This window comes from Macaca thibetana, chromosome 20 (assembly GCF_024542745.1).
Source record: "Macaca thibetana thibetana isolate TM-01 chromosome 20, ASM2454274v1, whole genome shotgun sequence".
NCBI lineage: Eukaryota > Metazoa > Chordata > Mammalia > Primates > Cercopithecidae > Macaca > Macaca thibetana.
In genome coordinates this window covers 40,466,678-40,487,635 of record NC_065597.1, presented here as the reverse complement: position 1 = coordinate 40,487,635, position 20,958 = coordinate 40,466,678, and the positions used below count along the sequence as shown (strand labels likewise).

Sequence of the window (20,958 nt, the reverse complement as noted above, 5' to 3'; positions counted from 1 at the left end):
AAAAGTGTGACAATCTGTTTACCATCTTCCTTTGCTTTTGAGAAACTGATGGCGCTACATTACCCCCAAACCCTTTGTTTGTTGGTGGTTTGGGGTTGGACATCTGAGACAACCTATCCAATCATCATCCTCTAATCTCCTGGTAACACTGGTTAGCTCCAGGATTGGCAAATAGTTGGCGCTGAACCAATTGGAATTCTTCCCTTGAACTTTGCAGACTGTAAGCAGGAGAAATCAGCAGTCTGTCATCAGTGGTCGGAGCTGTAAGACCTAAAACCTGGATGTTCTTGAAGACCATGTTTCCTGCCATGCCAAGAAAACCAGGCTGCAGACAGTGAAAATTAACAGAAGAGGCAAAGAGAAACAGAAAGGTAAAACACAGAGATTCTGAATAGCATTCGCTATTTGTTACTGTTATTGTTCCTAAAATTAGTCACCTTCCTTGACCTTCCCCCAGCTTCAATGGTCAATCTTTACTGGAATCTATGAGCCAGTATTTTCCCTTTTGTAGCTAAAGTGGTGTGAATTTCATTTCTGTTACTTCCAACTGAAATAGCCCTGATGGATGTAAGCAGAAGTAGAATGTGGACTAAAAAGTGATTCTGTGTCACAAAACTATTTTCATGAACCTCTGTGTCACCCATTAAAGAGATATAAAGAGAACACATTCTGTATTTATTATTTATTTAGGACTACAAACGCATTATCCTTGGAAGTTAAAAAAAAAAAGATAAGACACTTGCTGTCCATGAACTCACAGTTACCAATAATTAGAATTTTTATTCACTTCTGTACACTCAGCACCTGGCCCCAGGACTGGCACCTAGCAAGATTTCATAAGTATTTGTTGAATAAATAGATGGGATACCCAGAATTATGGAATGATCGCAAGGTAATGGGGGCATAGAGGAGGAAAATAAAATTCTGCTAGGGCAGGGGAGTTGTAAATGGTTCAGGCAAAGTTTCCCAAAGAGGAGGATGTATTTGAACTGAGCCTTGAAGGATCTGTAGGTGTTTGGTAGGTAGAAAAGGAAATATGCAAGATTGAAGTTCAGACAGAGGGAAACATACATGTTACGGCCAGAGGCATAAAGTGCATGGCAAATTACAAAAACCAAAGTTCCAGGAGGCTGGATGATGGTGTTAGAGAAGGCTGGGAGAAGGGACTGGTGAGGTAGGCTGGGTTGAGTAATGCAAATAGAGAAGATTAAATATTTACATAAGCTCATTAGTGACACTGTGTGCATGTGACAAGTATGATTTAGTTTAAACCTCCAAGGTTTAAATACCCTAAGTGCAACTGTATCTTTTTTGAAATTCATTACATGACATTAATAGGCTCTTTCTCAGCTTCAGTAGTGATCATATTCATGATTTACTCCATCTCTCGTCCCTGGGGTCAGGGACAGTCCATTCTGACCTCCATCCGTCCTCTTACACCTTCCTCAGGAACTAAACATTGGCTGCTAGAAAGCTCCCATTTTTTTGTCCCACATAAAGGGAAGCAATTTTGTTTCTAAAGATTTAACAGGAGAATTCCCATTATTATGAGAACCAATAAAAAAAGGGACTCTGTGTCACAAAGCTATTTCCTTGATTTTCTATGTCACCCATTAAATGCAATTCTATAAGAATCCTTTTTTTTTTTTTGAACGAAAGGAGGTTTAATTGGACTTACAGTTCCACATGACTGGGAAGAATTCTTTAAGAACTTGTCAGGAGTCCTATAACATGGTAGGTATATCCTAGAAATATCTAAGCTCTCAAAGTCCTCAAGGACAGAATCTCTTCTTCTAAAGACCTTAGCCTTGTTGAGGGGACAAGATCAATATCATTAAGTTTGACAGAATCACTTGCTTTTCCAAAATGTTTGTAAAATGTTTATAGATTACAAAGCACTTTTGTGTGTCTTCTTATATTTGACCTTATCTGTGCGGTGGATGGTAATTAAGGATTATTATGATATATTAGGCAATGGCTAAGGGCTCTGAAGAAAGGCAACACTGAGCCCAAACCCTAAATTTCAATTAGGTTATCAGTTCAATTGGGTTAAGTTTTGCTGTAGTAACAAAGAACCCTGAGATCTCAGTGATTTAACACAACAAAAGTGTATTTCTCATCGATGCCTGTGGCCACTGAGGGGTGGTTAGGGGCTCTTGTTCTCACAGCCTTGTACCAGAACTCAGGATGATGGAGGAACCACCTTCTCAAGTGTTGCTTTCAGAGGGGAAGAGAGCTCTGGAGGGTCTCAAATCAGCAATTAAATGCTTTCGTTCAGAGGTAGCATATTAACCACTCACAACTCCTTGGTCAGAACCAGGTTCATGACCTCAGCAAAATACTACCAGGTGGGCCACTTGCTAAAGATAAGCAAGTCATACTTTTTGCTATGAGGTTTCTAGTAGTTAATGCAAAGGGGTTTATCTTTATTATATCTGTAATTTTTTGGTGTCTATCAAACTTAAAAACAAAATATTGCTCAAGATAAGTAGATAAGTAATGACTCCTGAGGCTGAACAAAATTTGAAACTTGCTGAAAATACAGATTCCTGAACCTCACCCCCAGAAAGTTTGACTAATAAGACTAATCAGAGATGGTTCAAGTGGAACATACCAGGACAGATGAACTGATTATTGAAATATTAAAATACTTCTTTATTTTTATTTTTATTTACTTTATTAGACAGTCCCTCTGACATTTGTCTACCCCCTAATCCGACTAACTGTCCTGACCCTAACCCAGGACTCCTTGCAATTCCTCAGTGAATGAAAGAGTAATGTTTTGCAGAGTTGAGTGTTCTGAAGTCCCTTATGGCTGCAGGTGACGTTCTGCTTGATTGGTATCATTCCCCCCAGTTGTTAAATGTTTTATATATGACCTTTGATGGTGAGGCCTGGGAACCGGAATTATATCAAGTACCCCAGACAATTCTGATTCAGAAGAATACTGTCCATCCTTTTAGAAACACTGATCACACGACCTGATGAGCCAACCATGATAGTGACTGTATCAGAAATGCCCTAATGGAAGAGTGCAGAGGATGCAACAAGACCACAGGAACGGGACCCAGGCTTCTGGCAATGGGGGATTGTCATTGTTGGAGAATCTTCCAAGGAGAAATAAAGTTAGCAACACCTTGAAAGCCACTACAGAGCTCTCTAAGACACAAAATAAGTAGAAGCCTTGGTTGACTTTCTCAGCTTAACAAGAGATGCAAAATGTCTGTATATGCAACGGCCAGAGATTATGAAGCAGCTGCCTGCAGAATGAATGCAAAATGGCAGCATGGAGGAGGTAGAGAGAGGACTTCCTTCCAGCTGGTCTGGGAACAGAAAAGGACCATTTCCCCCTTTCTGCACCTACCCAACATGCATCACATATGAGAATGTCAGAAGTGCGTATTGGAGTACTGTGGGAATTAATGGAATTTGGAGTGATGTAGTGGATTAAAGAATTCCTTTTCAGAAATAGTTGCTCCCTTTCTTACACTTCCATGAGAGAAATATACTTCATTTTGGATCTTGGGTATCATCACCTGATTTATGTCTGCCAATGGAATCTTAGCAGACGGATGTAGCAGGGACTTGAAATGTGTTCGTGTGCTTGTTTGTGTAAGTGGACTCTGGTGTGTCCCCCATGACTATGAGAAAGACATGCCCAGACTAGCTCACTGACGCCACGGGGAGGATGAGATCAGCTGCTCACGGGCATGTGAACTAAGTAAGTGCCTATTGCTCTATGCCACTGAGATTTTGTGTTTGTGTGTTGTGCAGCTACTGCTAACTACTGGGGAGGTTTATAACAAAATGTGTCAAGGGTCAGAGAAGTCCACCCAAATCAGACTGAACTGTCTTTCCTATTTTGCTCCAAGGTAGCTGAGCTATTGGCCATGGTTCCAGGATATTCTCTTAATAATAGAAGAAGGCCAAGCAAATAAAAGCCACAGGATTTACAGTCTACAGATAATCATAACACTGTATTTTCACAATTTATGAAGCACTATGGTGTGCCAGGTTCCGTGGTGTGTGCTTTAGATGGATTAGTTCATCAAATTAAAGTTCCTCTGTCAATCAGCCCCATGTCCCTATACTCTTTTTGGAAAAATTGTGGGGCCCACAGGGGGGACCCATATGCAGACTGCGCATTTTTTGGTTCCTGTCTAGACCATTCAACCCAAAACTGAAATAGCTGAACTGAACAAGGGGCTGAGCGTTAGGGAGTTGAAGTAGGGGAAAGGCAAGGCTGGGGAGCTTAAAAATAGTGGGAAAAACATTGCATAAGGCCTTGGAGATAAACAATGCAGTAGTTTCAGTGTCTCTTCCCATGACCCAAATCACGGGTCTTGGGAGTGTGTGATGGTTGTTTCTGGGTCATGAAAAGGTATTCACTTTCCAGTAAAAGGAAGGGTCCCACACCAAATAGCCTCTGGCGGTCTTATTAAAAGGCCACGGTGGGGTCAGCGTGGGACTCTATCAGTATCAGAAGAAGAGTGTAATAGTGGCTGACATGCCCTGAGCTTTAATGTTGTGCAAGTCAGAGGAATAAATGCTTTGTATGAATTATCTGCCTTAACGCTCGGGAGCATGTGTCCAAACTCTCCCAATTGTACCCACAAGGAAACTGGGGTTTGGGGACGCGGAATCCCTTCCCAAGTAAATAACTCAAAGGGCTGGAGTTAGGATTTAGAATCAGAATCCATGATTTTCTAAATTTCATGCCATCATTAACAATTAATTATATATTGAGAAATGATGCATTTGAAGTCTAAACATCAAAATTCAATTTCAATCATGTGTTTCTGAGGAATAAGGCAAGGGAAAAGTTAGACTCTCAGCAGAAAGTAAAGCTACTGTTAGCCTCTTAGATGGTACATTTTACCTCATTTCAACTCACACTGAGAATCTCCAAGTCACTGGTGACTGGACAAAGTCTCATGTGAGCCAATTGTTTTAGGACAAGGCAAAAAAGTAGAGAAGCCTTTATAAATTACATGAACCCCCAGTTCCTACAGACTCCAGAGCTCCTGACACGTGAGGTATGGGGGGAGCTTTGAGGTGGCTGTGAGGCACAGGCTGGTGTGAAAACCCAACCTCCCCATTTTAGGGAAAGAGAAACTGAAGTCCGAGAGGAGAAGTGATTTTCCCAAGGGTCCATAGTGACAGAGTGGGGACTCCCACCCTGAAGCCAGGTGGTCCCACACCCAGACCAGTGGTCTATCTGCTATGTCATGCCCCCTTCTTTTGTCAGTTCTGGGGTGTGACTCATGGGAGGAGCTGATTTGGGACTCTGCCATCCCAGGGGCTCTCTCTGACAAATGTCACTTTCTGGTTTTGAGGAATGAAGGAAGAGTTCCAAAAAATTAAGTGTTTGTAAACTAGTGTATTTTGTATTGTTTCTTAAGTTGACTCTTCATGGATTTCCTCTGTCGGTCTTTTTAAATATTTTTTCGTTGGAAGAAGGGGCTTGCTCACCACCTCCATCATGATGATATCAGAGCTAGAGCTAACGAGAACATTTAGAGGTGCATCAGCCTGAGAAAGTGAGAAAAAAGAATCTCTTGTATGTGACTCTTGGTAGAGAAAATTCTCAATATGTTCTTCCACATGTAAACTTGGCTTTATTATCTTTGTGTGAGTGTGCACATGCGTGATGGGGCTACAGTCCACTGTTCATTGAACATGTGGTTTCTGAGGAGCTGTAAGACCTTGCAGGGATTTAAGAGATGGCAACATAGTCTCATCCAGCGTGTCCATCAAGATTGGCTTCATCAAGCCTCTTTGCTTACAAGGAACAGAAATCTGCTCAGAACAGCCCAAGTATACCAGAGATACTTTTGAAAGGATCCAGGGATGTCTCCCAGAAGGAGATATGAATGGGAATCAGGACTTGGCAAGTCAGGAACAGGAGTACTTCAGTGTTTCTCCTAGGGTGTCGTGGTATCTCCATTTTGTTTCTCTCTATGAAATCTCTATGAATCTCCTTTTGTGGATTCGATCAGTCAGTTTTCTCAGTTGTAAATAAGAAATTCTAGCTGTATCGGGAGGGGACAGTGGTGCTCCCATCGTTTTTAATCCAGTCCAAACTGACTATGTGTGGGTCACCCTCCCTGTAAAGCAGTGAATGGTGTTTCCTGCAGCTTCTTGTTCACATTTTGACATTTCACAGGATTTTATTCCATGCTGCCTTCTACCAAGCCCTTTGCAGGTGCTCAGGCAAGCTGCCCTTGCCGAAGGAGAGAAAACTGGAGTGATCAGAATGACGGGTTGGTTGAGTTTCATTTGAGGAGAAAAGGTGATTTGATGATGAGCAGGTTATTTGGAAAGCAACAGCTTCGCAGATGGGAAGTCTTGTGACTACTGTAATCTTAACAGCTAACACTTTTTTTTGACAGTGTGCTACGTGCCAGAAGGGACTCTAAGCATTTCCCACATATCAGCTCATTTAATCCTCACAAAAATCCAATGTAGCAGTATAATTATGGGCTCCCATTTGCAATCCAGGAACCTGAGGTACAGGGAGTTTAACCTAATTTGTCCAAAATAGAACTGGGATTTGAACCCCGGGCAGTCTAGCTTCAGAGCCTGCATTCTTAACCACTATTCTAGTCAGTATTCCATGGTAGCATTAGTGCATTAACTATTTGCCTGGAATACAGTAGCACCTTGTGCATACAATATTATTTCATTAAATCTACACAAAAGCCATGACTTGTAGTCAGAACCAACCTGCATGTGAAGAAACTGAGGCTCAGTGAGATTAAATGGCTGGAATCAAGTCATGAAGTGAATAGTGACAGACCAGGTATGTGGGCTCAAGTCTAACTGGACATAGTCTGGGCTTTAGCCCCCAGCTTAATACTGAAAAACAGAGGCTAGAGTGTTAACCTACGATATGTTAGGGAATAAATAGTCAAAAACGAAAAATGTTTTCAGGGCATTAAAAGAGCAAAGCACAGATTAGTTTGAAGCAATTTTCTGCGTAGAGAAGGAGAACTTAAAGAAACAAAACCCTTCCTCTCCTCTTATCCAAAATGGATGCATGAGAGAGAAAATCTGGTAGATATTGAGCAACTTACAAGTTCCCAACAGCTGAAAAGGGTTCAGCTTCAAACTCATCATTGTCAGAAAAGCAAATACAAATTTGCCCCAGAGCAAAATAACTTTCAGAAAATCAGGAAGAGTAAATGGATAGTAAGTTATGAACATAAAACTCTTTGTACTCGGCCCAATTAACCCTAACCCAAGGCAACCCTGTGCCCCTAAGCTATTCATTTAAGGGTTTTACGATTTATAGGCAGCCTTTCTCAGGGGAGGTCCCGCCTGGCTCTGATTTCAGGTTTCACAGCAGCACATGTGTAATCCTGCTGCGTCACAGCTCCACAACTCAGAAAATGCATGTTTCTCAGGATGGAAAGAGACCCGGGGAGTCCTCGGTGGGTGAGCTCTGCTTCCCTCCAAGTGGCAGGAGAGAGCCTTGTGGAAGAGTGTGCACTGAGACCTGTCAATTTCCACTCCGGGGATGAGTAAGGGAGCTGGGGCTGCTCCACCCTTGGCTTCCATTACACAGTATACACATGTACCCCATAAATATATACAATGATTATGTATCTGCATTTGGCACTATGTTATGAGTGCCAGACACAGTGATAAATTAAACCTAAAGTCACAACTGCTACCTTCAAAGAGTGGCAATCTATTATTTGATGAGATAAGAGCACCCAAGACTGCTACATAGACACAGAGGCCAGGACAAGGAGAGATGAGCATCTCCAGATCATTCTTCAGCTGAAGTGTCATTGTGGCCACAGAAGATGTGACTGAGTGGAAGAGCAGGGGGAAAGGGTTCCTGAAGGGTATGTAGAGGACTGGAGATAGGATGGAGGCTGGAGAAGAATAGCTTGAGGAGCTTAGACCACAGCAGATGCCTCATGCCCTGCCCTGGTGGGGGCTCATGCTGAGAAGGCAAGGGGTGACTAGAACACAGAAAACTTTGAAATCAAAGTAGAAACATTCAGACCCGATGGGTTGGGCAAAAGGGAGTCACAGTAGGCTCTTGAGAAAGAAAGAGAGTCAAGAGCTTTCAATTTTCATTTTACTCACAACGTTGTGCTATATAGGCTTATTTCTGCATTTTGTCAATTGCATCAAAGGGAAGAGATCAGTCTGCTGAGAGTGTTCACCTCTGTTGGAGGAGTAGAGGAGTTGTGGAGGGGGGAGGTTGATGGTAGGGTGCTGGAAACCAGGGTGCTACTTGTAAGCTGTCATTGGAATCAAGTAAGGAAGGGCAAGGACATCAGGCAGTGAGAAAGAGGCTTCAAAAGAAAATTGCCAGGGCCTGGGAAAAGCAGAGTGCCGAAGAGGACCGAGTCTAGTTTTCTGGTTTAAGATTTAGAGAAATCTGACCCTCTTGTTTTAGTCTCCTGGGGCTTTGCCTGAATGCATTAAATAATTAAAATGGAAAAGAGAAAAAGAAAGAGAAGAGAAAAGAAAGAGTAGAGATGGAGAGAAGGACGGAAGAGAGAGGGATAAGAGTGGAGGAGAAGGGAGGGGAGGGGAGAAGGCTGGCGGGAAAGAGACAGAAACATCACACCTGCAGACACCTCCCAGTCAGTAAATCAATCATGCAGAAACAAGCCACACATGGAAATGTGTGGAGGAAGATGGTCAAAAACAGACCCCATGTATCCCTCATTTCCGTGGGTCATCACCCAATCCTTTAAAGTTCAACTGAGACTGTAACCAATGACTACAGGGAAGAAAAGAAACCAGCCTGTGTATCTGAGTCAAGAGCTTTCAGTTTTCATTCTACCTCACAATGTTGTGCTGCATCGGCTTATTTCTGGGTTTTTCCAATTGCATGCCCTCTGATATCTCAGGCCAGCAACCTTGACTTCATATTCACATCTTCCTTCTGCTACTGGCTCATACAAACACGGTTGAAAAGCTGAGTATGATGGTTAATTTTTATATTTTAACTTGACTGAGCCATGGGGTGCCCAGACATTTGGCCAAACACTATTGTGTGTGTCTGTGAGAGTGTTTCTGGATGAGACTGACATTTGAATCAGTAGACTGAGTAAAGCAGGTTGCCCTCCCCATTGTGGGCACATCTCATCCATACAATTGAAAACCTGAATAGAACCAAAAGGCTGAGTAAGAGGGAACCCCCTTCTGCCTGACTGCTTGAGCTGGGACTCGCGTCTTTTCCAGCTTTTAGACTCAGACTGAAATTTTGGCCCTTTTTGGGTCTCAAGCTTGTCAGCTTTCAGACTTTAGCTATACATCAGCTCTCCTAAGTCTCCAGTTTGCTGACTACAGATCTTGGAACTGATTTCTTTACCTCCATAATTGAGTAAGCCATGGATAGTCATGGGCTGCCTAATGATGTGTTGGTTAATGATGAATTGCATATACAATGGTGGTCTCATAAGATTACACTATTCTATCTTTACTGTACATTTTCCATGTTTAGATATGTTTAGACACATAGACACTTACCATTGTGTTAGAACTGCCTACAGTATTCAGTATAGTCCCATGCTGTACAGGTTCATAGCCTGGGAGTAATAGGCCATACCATAGAGTCTAGGTGTGTCATGAGCTACACCATCTAAGTGTGGGCAGGTGCACTCTAGGATGTTTGCACAGCCCCAAAGTCACCTAACAACACATTTTTCAGAATGTATCCCCCATTGCTAAGTGACACATGACTGTATATACACAGCCTTTCTTTTGGTTCTGTGTCTTCTGAGAATTCTAATACACTCAGGGAGATCTCTCTAGAAAAGGGTCGGGGTAATAGTAACAATGGTGCTGAGATCCAAGAAATATTTGAAATTAACAAGTATAGGAAGCTTAGAAGGAAGAGAGTCCCCAGCAGAGGCAATGGCCTAGGCAAAGGCTTCAAGAGGAGGGAGGCTGGTGGAGGGAGGGACTGACAGGTCAGCATGGTCTGAGTGAGGAGTAGAAGGGGACACTGGCATGATATTAGCTGGAGATTCTGCAGGCACCAGGCCACTCCAGGCCGAGGTAGGCTGATCATAAGATATGGTTTATCATCTTCCCGGGACATGTCTGAGAGAAGAAGGTGCTATTGAAAACCAGAATAACACTTTGAAACCAGAACTATTCTGCACAAATTGAGGCCCTCCCTTTCAGGCGATTAGGAGTTTGTAATTTATTCTACAATCAATAAGGGATTCACTGAAGTATTCTAAGAAGAAATGTCACATGATCCTACTTGCATTTTAAACTCACCGTGACTGCTATGTGGGGAATGGATTGAAGAAGGCAAGAAAAGATAAGGGCAGACCAGTGGGGACTAAATCTATTTACAACTGCAACATTGAAAACCTGCCTGAGTTTCCAGCCTGCCGCTCTGAGAATTTTAGACTCAAAATTATGCCATCAACTCTTACCTGAGTTTCTAACCTGCTAGTCTGCCCTGTGGATTTCAGACTCGCCAGCCCCTACAGTCACATGAGCCAATTCCTTAAATTCTCTCTCTCTGTCTCTCTCTCTCTCTCTCTAAGTTTGAGTAAGTAATATATGTAGGTATGTATTTACTATGTATGTATGTACTGTGGAGGAGGGAAAATGGTTCCCTCTACCTTTCTAGGTTCCTTGGCTGAGCTACAACTTAAATGGACACAAGACAGATCAACAGGAACAAAACCACATTTATTACATATGTGAGCACAGGAGTCCCACAAATATATGAGACTCCAAGAGAGACCAGATGATTGAAGCTTATTTAATATCCTGGGCTATAGAAAGGAATAGGGGCTTTGGCTTCTGAGGGGCGGTAGAGACAAGTTTATGGAAGGGCGAGAGGAGGAAAGTATAGTGAATACAATTTGTCTTGTTATGCAGGTAAGTCTTTCAGGTAATAAAAGTTGTAATGGAGCTGCTCTTTCTGATACAGATACTAATGCATATTTTCTTTATAGATGTAAATTTCTTTTACAAAAGAAAAACAGCTTTTCAGAGCTACTCTTGTGTCTGAAGTTTTTCAGAATAACCATTTCCAAATATGCGAAGCAAATATATTTTGGGGTGGCATATCCGGTCTCCTATAGTCATATTTGGGGTAGTATGTCCTGAACCCAAACATAATACACACACACCCACAACACACACACACCCATATATGTACATATCCATATTATATATAGTATGTGTATTTTGTATATATTGCAAAAGTTATCAGTATCAAAATGGAGTCACTGATGTCAAACCCTAATAAAATGGAGAGACAGGAAGCCATGAAGGAAGGGTCCCCTCACACAAGCCTATGACAGGGATGATGCATGGAACTCTCGAAACCTCCGTGTTTCAGGTAGGCCACTTGCACGAAGAGACTTGGGTAGCAATGGCTGCCTTCATCAATTTATATATAAATATCTATCTATATACATCTATATATTTATATGTAAATATATATGAGGTGAATATATCATTATATATGTATATATAATACACATATGTGCATAATATGTATGTGTATAATACATATGTATATATAATTATATATATTCATTCCTCATGTTACATATAGAGAAATAATGAAGATATATCATTATAATTTATAATTACATATATAAATTATATATGGTTACATATGTATTTATAATTTTATATATATGGAGAGAGAGGAAGACGGAGAGAGAGAAGGAAAAAAATAAATTTTTAAAAATATATTTCCCATTGGCCCTTTTTTTTTTTTTTTTTTTTTTTTCCGAGATGCAGTCTCACTCTGTTCCCCAGGCTGGAGTGCAGTGGCGCGATCTCGGCTCACTGGAACCTCCACCTCCCTGGTTGAAGCAATTCTCCTGCCTCAGCCTCCTTAGTAGCTGGGAGTACAGGCGCACGCCAGCACGCCTGGCTAATTGTTTTTGTATTTTTAGTAGAGATGGAGTTTCACCATGTTGGCCAGACTGGTCACGAACTCCTGACCTCAGGCACTCTGCCCACCTCAGCCTCCCAAAGTGCTGGGATTACAGGCTTGAGCCACTGTGCCCGGCCCCATTGGTTCTTTTTTCTGGAAAACTCTGACACAGATTTTGGTGTGGTGGCACACAGAAAGAATGCCATGTGATGATTGCAGTTGTGCTTTTTTTTAAAAAAAATTTATTTATTTTTTATTTTTTGCTTACAAGCCAGAAGACTGCCGGAAGGTAGGAAAGAAGTCTGGGGCACATCCTCCCTTAGCTCTAGTACCATCAAAGAGAAGATAGCCCTGCCTATACCTCGATCATGGACTTCTGGCCTCCAGAACTTTAGACAGCACATTTCTATTTACTAAGACACCCAGTTTGTTGCACTTTGTTAAAGCAGCTCTAAGAAACAAATACAGATTTTGGTGCATTAGTAAGATGGCAGAGGGTTTGCAGAGGCTACGGGAAGAAGGGAGTGGATTTAAGTCAAATCTAGAGGGCCTAGGGAGGGGTTGGATATGGGAAAAAGGAGGGGGATGGGTTTTGACTTCCGCTGATCTGCTGCCTCTGAAACCCTGCCCCTTCGCCTGATCCCCATGCTAAACTGCACATGTATCTTGAGAATTCTGTCTCAAGCAGTATTCTTGATGTTATTCTTTGCTCAAAGTGCTACAGTTACTATGTGGGGCTGCACGCAGTTATTTGAGAACATAGGCTATTTGGTCCTGAGGTAGACATGACCACAGGGGACCTGGGTCTCTGTCCTGGGGTTTCCATGTGCTGGCAGTCAGGTCCCCTTGGAAGCTCTTGGAGAAAAATGGAGTAAGTCTTCTCCAGTGATTGCAATACTTCTGCTACTGAGACAGTCAGTAAATTATTTTCCACATTCACTGCTGAGAACTACTACAAAACCTACATGAACATTCTTTTGGATATAATCATATAATAGACCAGCTAACATTTGGTTAGCGGTTGCCATAGTCAGAAGACTGTGTTTCACGCTTTGCAAGAATTTAACTCTCATGGCTAACTATATAGTGAGTCCATAAATTACTCTCATTTTGGAAGTAAGTAAGTAGAGATTCCATGAGTCCTGTTGAGGTGATCAGGTTCACCATGCTGAGACATGGTGGATCGAGGGCTGGTACCCAGGTCTGAGGCAGAGCAAGCACTCTTAATCATCTTTCTGTCCTCTGTCTTTATCCCACTGTCTTTTCTACACACACACACACACGTGCACACACACACTCACACGCATGCATGAACAGTCACAGATAAACCCAAGGGAAGTGGTTCTGCCATTATGGTTTCCAGCATTCTGAATGCCTCTTCTTAGACTAAGCTGACTCGAGAATAGTTTTATTATCTTAATGTTCTGCTATTCAGTACAGAAGATGCTGTTAAAGACAGAACTTATTCTTTTCCCATCTGCCACCCCTAGGTTTGAACCACAGCATGCTTTCTGTGGGTCCCTTCTCTGGGAAATCATCTCGTTGGGCTTCCTGGGATGGATTTTTCACCTCTCATTCTCCACCACTGAGAGCTGACTTTTTTCCCACTGGGTTAGGGGTTCACCATACTCTTTAGCATTTTCATCAGGTTTGTTGGTAGTCCCCATCGCCACCACACTGGGATACAGATGACAAGAGTTTAATTTTTTGATAATTATATACCCATCCCCATACTCTTTTTACAACTCTGGCTCAAAGTGGGCAACTGTCTAAGGTAGATCAACTAGTTGTTTGCTATGCCCCTGTCTTCCTTGCTCTCACCTTCTGTGGTTTGTTTGAGAGTCAATGTCCCCAGCCCCAAGAAAGACTTGCAAGGGACATAATCAATCTGAGTGGGGGTTTCCCAACCCTGGCACTAATTTGGCCTAAGTAATTCTTTATTGCAGGGGACTACCTTATGCACTGTAAGATGTTTAGAAGCATCCCTGGCTTCTACCCACTATACATGCATAGCATGAGCCTAAGTATGCACAATCAAAAATGTCTCTGGGAGGCAAACTCACCCCTAGCTGAGAAGCACTGATTTAAGCTGGTACAACCTCATTCTGTTTTCCTTTTGCTCTTAGAGCTGGTCATGAAAGCTTTAATACAATATTTTACCCAATGTAAAAAAAGGAGAACTTCTCAACACATGGCTCCTTTTTCCTGCCTTGAATGTAAACAGGAGATGCTTAGAACTGTGACAAAATATAATAATCAACTATATTTTTACCTCCAAGCTTAGGGAAGCAGTGAAAACATACAGGAGGAAGGTCAGGTAGAACCTGGACCATTGATGACATTATAGAACCACTATATCAAACCTGGAACCAACAACCTCGCCTACTGTAGACCTTGCTATATAAGAAAATTTAGTGGTGCAAATGATCTGGAATACTCAAAGTAATTTTATGAAAGGAGAACAAACTTGGGGGACTCACATTAACCAATATTAAGACTTTTCATAAAACTATAGTAACCAAGAAAATGAGAAAGGATTATTCAATAGATTATTGATACAGAATAGAAAGTCTGGAAATAGATCCACACAAATAGACTTGACTGATCTTTGACAAAAAGGCAAAGGCAATTCAATAGAGAAAGAATGTTTTTCTTCAACAAATGGGCCTGGAACAATTGAATATTCAAATATGAAATAATATTAGTTATAGTAATGACAATAATAATCAACATTGACCTATACTTCATGACTTATACAAAAATTAACTCAAAATTGATCATCATATACCTAAATGTAAAACATAAAACTATACAACTGCTAGAAGACAACATATGAGAAAAGTTGGGTAATCTTGGCTTATGCAAAAAGTATTGAGATATGACATCGAATGCATGAGACATAAGAGAAAAAACCCAACATCCTTCAACTAGAAAATGATTAGAAAATCCATTCAGTAGAATACTACTCAGCAATGAAAAGGAACAAACTTTATTAACATAATGTAGATACATCTTAAATGCATTTTGCTAAGAGAAAGAAGCTAGACCATAACAAGGGCTACTTATCATATGATTCAATTTAATGACATCCTGGAAAAAGCAAAACTATGGAAGCTGAAAAGAGATGAGTGATAGCCAGGGGTGGTGGGATGAGGAGATGGGTTTGAAAACATAGGCAACAGCACGAGGGTGATGGAAATGATCTGTAAGTGATGAATGCACAATTCTATGCATTTGTCAACACTCATAGAACTGTAACTACAAAAAAATGAATCTTACTTTATATAAATTTTTGAAAAAGTCAACCAGGATGGAGAAGAACCCAAGATGGATTTCAGCCTGTGACAATGAATCCAACTGTTACAAATTAATAATAACCACACTGAAGGCAGTGGAGATGAAGGAACTGATTTAAGTCACTTTGGAATACAGTGTTCTCACTGGATACTGTCAGGCTAAAGGCAACAGGAACCACACACATTGTATTCAGTTGGTAAATGTGTTTTTCACAGGGGAAGGGTTAGTAATTCCGAAACTATATGTAGAGTAGCACTGGACAAATAGTAAATATATTATAGATAATGAGAAACAGGTTTCCCATGGTCGGAGGAAGAAATTATAATACAAATGAGGAAGTGAAGAAAGCTAGACTAAACTGTGTGGTGGAGATTTAGAGTCAGAGCTGTTAGTATAAACTCATGATTTTAAATATATATGTGTGTATATATATGTATATATATGCAGATAGTTCAATAACAAAGTAAACATAAATATGTGTGTACACATGGGCTAGTGTTTATATATAGGTTTACATTTTCTAACTCTATCTCCTTAGAAGGCATAAAAACGGTAATGTCCCAGTATCAAGCAGCACTCCTAGCACTTAAATATCATTCTCCAATAAAAGAAACCAAGGTTCTTTGGAAAACTGATTGATTCCTGGGCTAGGGCAAAAAAAATCAAGATGAGCCTGGGGCATATTGTGGTGCTATAAAGCAATGAGTTAGACAGGAAGACTAAGTTCTAGTGATCTATTACCACAGCATGGTGATCCATAGTTATTAATACTATATTGTATATTTCAAAATTGCTAGGAGAGTAGATTTAAATGTTCTCATCACCACAAAAGACAAGCTGGTGGATATGTCAATTAGCTTGATTTAGTCATTCCATAATGTATACTTATATCAAAATGTCACATTGTACCCCATCAATATATATAATTATTATTTTTCAGTTAAATTTTTTGCAAAAGGAAGTACTTTGAAAGAAAAAAAAAGTAATGTGCATGTTAAAAGGACAGAGGAGACCAGGCATGGTAACTCATGCTTGTAATCCCAGTACTTTGAGAGGCCTAGGCAGGAGGATGCCTTGAGCCCAGGAGTTTGAGACCAGCTTGGGTAACATAGTGAGACCCCTAACTGTACAAAATATTTTTTAAAAAATTAGCCAGGTGTAATGGTATGCACCTGTGGTCTCAGCTACTCAGGAGGCTGAGGTGGGAGGATTGCTTGAGCCTGGGAGGTTGAGGATGCAGTGAGCCATGATTGATTGTGCCACTTGCATTCCAGCCTGGGTGACAGAGTGAGACCCTGCCTCAAAACAAAAACGAAAAAAGCAGGAGGGCACAGGAGCCAACCTGAAAAAGTTCCCAATGATCTACATGATTGGGGAAAATTTCAGCAACAAAATAAATAATGATATGATTGCTATAACCTAAAGAATAAATATCCTTGTGTCTCTACTGATAAGCAAATAGTCAAATAAATAAAAAGATAGAGCAGAAAAGACACCTTTTCCTTACAGAAAAATTCCAATTAATAGACAGACAGAAGCAAGAAAAAGAAAATCACCATCGGAATACCTCAGTGATAATTACTGCAAGTAAGATCCACTGATGGATGTTAAAATTAGTGAGCAAAAGTTTAATGAGAAGTGGGATATTTCTTATTAAATATCTCTCCCCACATAGATGTATTAATTGCAAAGAGAAAACAGCAATTTTACAGTGGAGCAAGCCGGCAGTCACTACCTAATCCAAGTGATCCAGATTAACATCACCAGTGATGAGACGTCATCACATGCCTGCAGGTATAGAGCACTTTGCCTTGATGGCATTCTTCCCATTAAGGATAACCCTAGTCTAGTCATGGAAGAAGACTATATAGTCTCAAATTAGGGACCATTATACAAAGCAATTGGCCGGTACTCTTCAAAAGTTTCCAGGTCATAAAAAACAAGGAAATACTAAGTTGCCATAACAGATTGGAAAAGAAAATGAGGAAAATGAAGTGCAATGTAGAATCTTGAACTGAATCCTGGAACAGAAAATGACATGAGAGGAAAATCTGGAAAAAAACTCCAAATAGTTAATAGTATTGTACTTATGTCAATTTCTCATATTTGACAAATGGATCTTGGTTATGTAAGATGTTAATGTTACAAGATGCCAGATAAATGGTATATGGGATTCTCCATACAATGCTAGCAGTGCTCTGTTAGCTTAAATCATTTCAAAATAAAAAGTTTTGTTTTCAATTTATTTTAAAAAAGTATTTACTTATTTATTTTAGACACAAGGTCTTGCTCTGTTACCCAGGTTGAAGTGCACTGACTTAACCATGTCACTTCAGCCTTGAACTCCTGGATTCAAGCAATCCTCTCACCTCAGCCTTCTTAGTAGCTAGGACTAGAGGCACATGCCACCATGCCTGGCTACTTAAATTTTTTTCTTTTCTTTTCTTTTTTGTTTGTTTGTTGGTTGGTAGAGACGAGGTCTTGCTATATTGCCCAAGCTTGTCTCAAACTCCTGGCCTTAAGTGATTCTCCCATCTCGACCTCCCAAAGGACAAGGATTACAAGTGGGAGCCACTGCCCCTGGCCAAAAGTTTTGCTTTCTTAAGCTACTACTAGTCAATGTTTGTTGCTAGCAAAAGCATCCTGAAGTAATACAAAGGTCTATTTTGGAATCTGGTTGTGGTGACAAATATAACCTGACTGCATTGTTGTAAATTAAGGGTACAACCAGGAAAACAGAATTTTGGGGGACTCCTATAGGGACAGTCAACAAAAACTTCCTAAAGCAGGGATATAAACATTTTATTCAGTGGTAGAGAGTGAATTAGGTCTTCTTTATAATTTTCCCCATCTCTAAGTTTATATGAGTCATTTGTTGTATTTGCAAGTGTTTTGCAGCCAACACTTACCACTATTTTTTTTTTTTTTAATGGATCAGAATCTATTGTAGGAGGGGGAATGGTAAGCAGTGGAATGTAAAACGCGAACCAATCTATAGTTTCCAAAGGGCCTAGGGAGGCTGCCAAAATTAAAGTTGGCAGCAAACAGTTTACTAAATCTCTAAAGAAGAAAAAAAAAAAGGTTATATTACAAGTCCCATAAATATTCCAAGAGTGGTAGGTAAAGTGTGTTTAATACTGATGAACAAAGTTTTAGCATGTATTGGAAAAACAGTTTCTAATATAAAATTACCGACAACTGGAAGTTATCTGCAAAATTTTATACCTAAGTACTTGCAGATGTAATTTATTTTTCTGACAGCACCGCCTGTGTAATGAAAGTTGCTTTTAATAAAACATGAATGCAGTTAGGTTTTGCCAATTAGGTTCAGAGGAGTTGTAATCAGTCTGATTCAAGTTGATATGTAGCTCCTTAAATTCAGCACTGACCCATAGAATGGCTTCAGTATTTCTAAAGTGTTTGTGAAAGATGAACTCCCAAAGCTCCGACTGCCCAGGCAGAAGGGAGGTGATCCTGGCCAACTCAGGACAGACACCCTGCAAGTGGACTACAGTGGTGGTGGCTATAGAAAGTCATGTGTTTTGGGTTGGGTGTTAACACAAGATTACAACTGACATGAAAATAAGCCCATTCTCCATTTCATTTTATTCATGAAAACATGAGCAAACGTCTAATGCATGCAAACATCTAATAGCCATAGATCAATTATTATTTTTACAGTATCAGCCAGAAGGCAAACCTTGGTTCCTACTATGTTAGCACACTTCTTGATACTGGATGAGATTTCAGGATCTATAAAGACAAGTCCTGTCACCTTGAGCACCTTAATAGCCTGTCATCAGAAGAAAAAACACAACAAAATGAAGTTTTGGGATCTAGAATGAGGTCATCAGTATTTTGAGCTTTTCATCTGGGTCCCTGAAGTCTATATTCAACAAATATTTGTTGTTTAAATACTTGCAAAACACAGGGGGCAAAAGATTTGAAACATTAGTTGGACTCAGCCAGAGTCCTGTTTCTAATAGTTGCTACGTTTTCACATTTAAAAACGGTAATAATAATTCTTGCCCTGCCTAACTTATTGGAATGTTGGAATGACACAGTATAATGATTTTAAGGGAAAGTGCTTTGAAACTTTAAATGCACTATGCCAATGTAAGTTACTGGTAAGTACCAGGAATAACATAGAGGGCTCCTGTCAGTTGGAAATCTCACAGGTTGGTTGAAAAGGATGCTTTTTGCCTCTTGGGTTTCAAGTTCTCTCCTAGGTCACAGATTAAAGCATTTCATAAGCATGATCTCATACCAGTCCTGCAAGGATGAAGGCATTGGTGCCTGGGATAGTGCAGACACTCAGGTGAATGGTTGAGATAGATTCTGATATCGCATCTATTTTGCTACAAAGCTCGTCTGTTTCATCTGACCACCTCATTTGCTCCCTCATGAAGCCAATTAGCAACGGAAGAACCTAGAAATGTTCTGCGTAAATGATGCAGACATAAATGCCGTGGGGATATCAAGGCATTGCCTCCCCAGAGCTGCAGTTCAGGGCACACTTTGTCAGCTCTTCCTTCTCGGTTCCAGCCTGCACAGAGTCGGCAAGAAAAGTTAGTACTTTCTTGGTATCTGCAGCTGGTACTCCCCAGACAGGAACTGAAACACGCCTAACGGTGATTCATTCATTCTCAACTGAGTTTCTTCTTTCCTGTACCCTAGGGCACTTCCAGGTTCTGGCCCTGAAAGGGAAGTTTATGTGTAAAAGAGACACAGAGCGGCAGCTTCCCAGCTATTTTCATCTCAGCTGGCTTGCCAAAGCCCCGTTTCAAACCTCTCTCATCCCCCGAAGTCACTGGAATATCAAGCACAGTAAAGGTGTGTTTCGTTCCTTAATGGTAACTCCGACTTTTGGTTTGGCGTTTGGATAATGTTCCTTACTATCTGTCCCTTAGGCAGATCATAGGGACAAAAGATGGAGACGGGCTGGTTCCCTGCAAAACCAGAAATTATAGTAGTAAATACATTTTATTGTCTTTTAGCCTGTTGGACTGAAGCATCTTGAACCCTCCTAGAGTTGGGATGAAACATTTTTTCCAACTTGAAAAGCATTTTTTGTTAAATTTATTTTTATAGCTTTGAAATTTTACTTCTTGTTCAGTGGCTTTTGAGGGACAAGTATGAATAGCAGGAGACAATGGATTACAGAAATACTTAAATTGGCATGAACAGAAGCTGAGCTGGAACTAGGATGAGGCGAGTTGGAAAATCATGATATTTTGTGTATTGGGTTTCTTTGCATTAATTTTAATTAAAAAATTATTGCATTAAAGTATTATTGATCTTGATTACTAGGTATTTTGGTACCTCTGTAAAATTTGCACCTTGGGCAAGTATCTTACTGGCCTCAACCTAGTTCCGTCCCTACATAAGACACGTTTATTATGCTACCCATGGACCTGTGGACTTCAGAAGACATTTTGTGGCTCCCTTGAGTCAACTCAAACGGGGCTCTGTTGGAGCAGGATACTACCTCCCTCTTCTCCAAAAAACAACCCATGCTCTGCTTTGGTAACAGAAAATTATTCTGCCTGTCTGCTCTGGGATATAGAGGAAGAAAGTATGCAATCTAGGCTCTGTGCATGAGCTTATTCAAGCCGACACTGCTCAGACTCTAGCATGGATATCAGTCACCAGGGATCTTGTTAAAAATGTAGGTTCTGATTAAGCAAGTCTAGGACGAGGCTTCAGATTCTACATTTCTAGCAAGTTCCCAGGTGATGCTGATACTGCTGGTCCCTAGATTATATAGTCCCTGG

The 20,958-nt window shown here is 40.6% G+C and overlaps 1 long non-coding RNA gene across 2 annotated transcripts in view; it reads left to right on the top strand.

The window, feature by feature from the left end:
- Nucleotides 1–233: 233 nt before the first annotated feature.
- LOC126943696 (uncharacterized) overlaps nucleotides 234–20,958 on the top strand; it is a 77,380-nt gene continuing 56,655 nt past the window's right edge. The window contains exons 1-2 of one of the 2 annotated variants that reach the window (XR_007721820.1): nucleotides 234–371; nucleotides 19,862–20,017. This is a non-coding gene — a long non-coding RNA (uncharacterized LOC126943696). The remainder of the gene's footprint in view (nucleotides 372–19,861; nucleotides 20,018–20,958) is intronic. The other variant, XR_007721819.1, reaches the window with a different exon arrangement.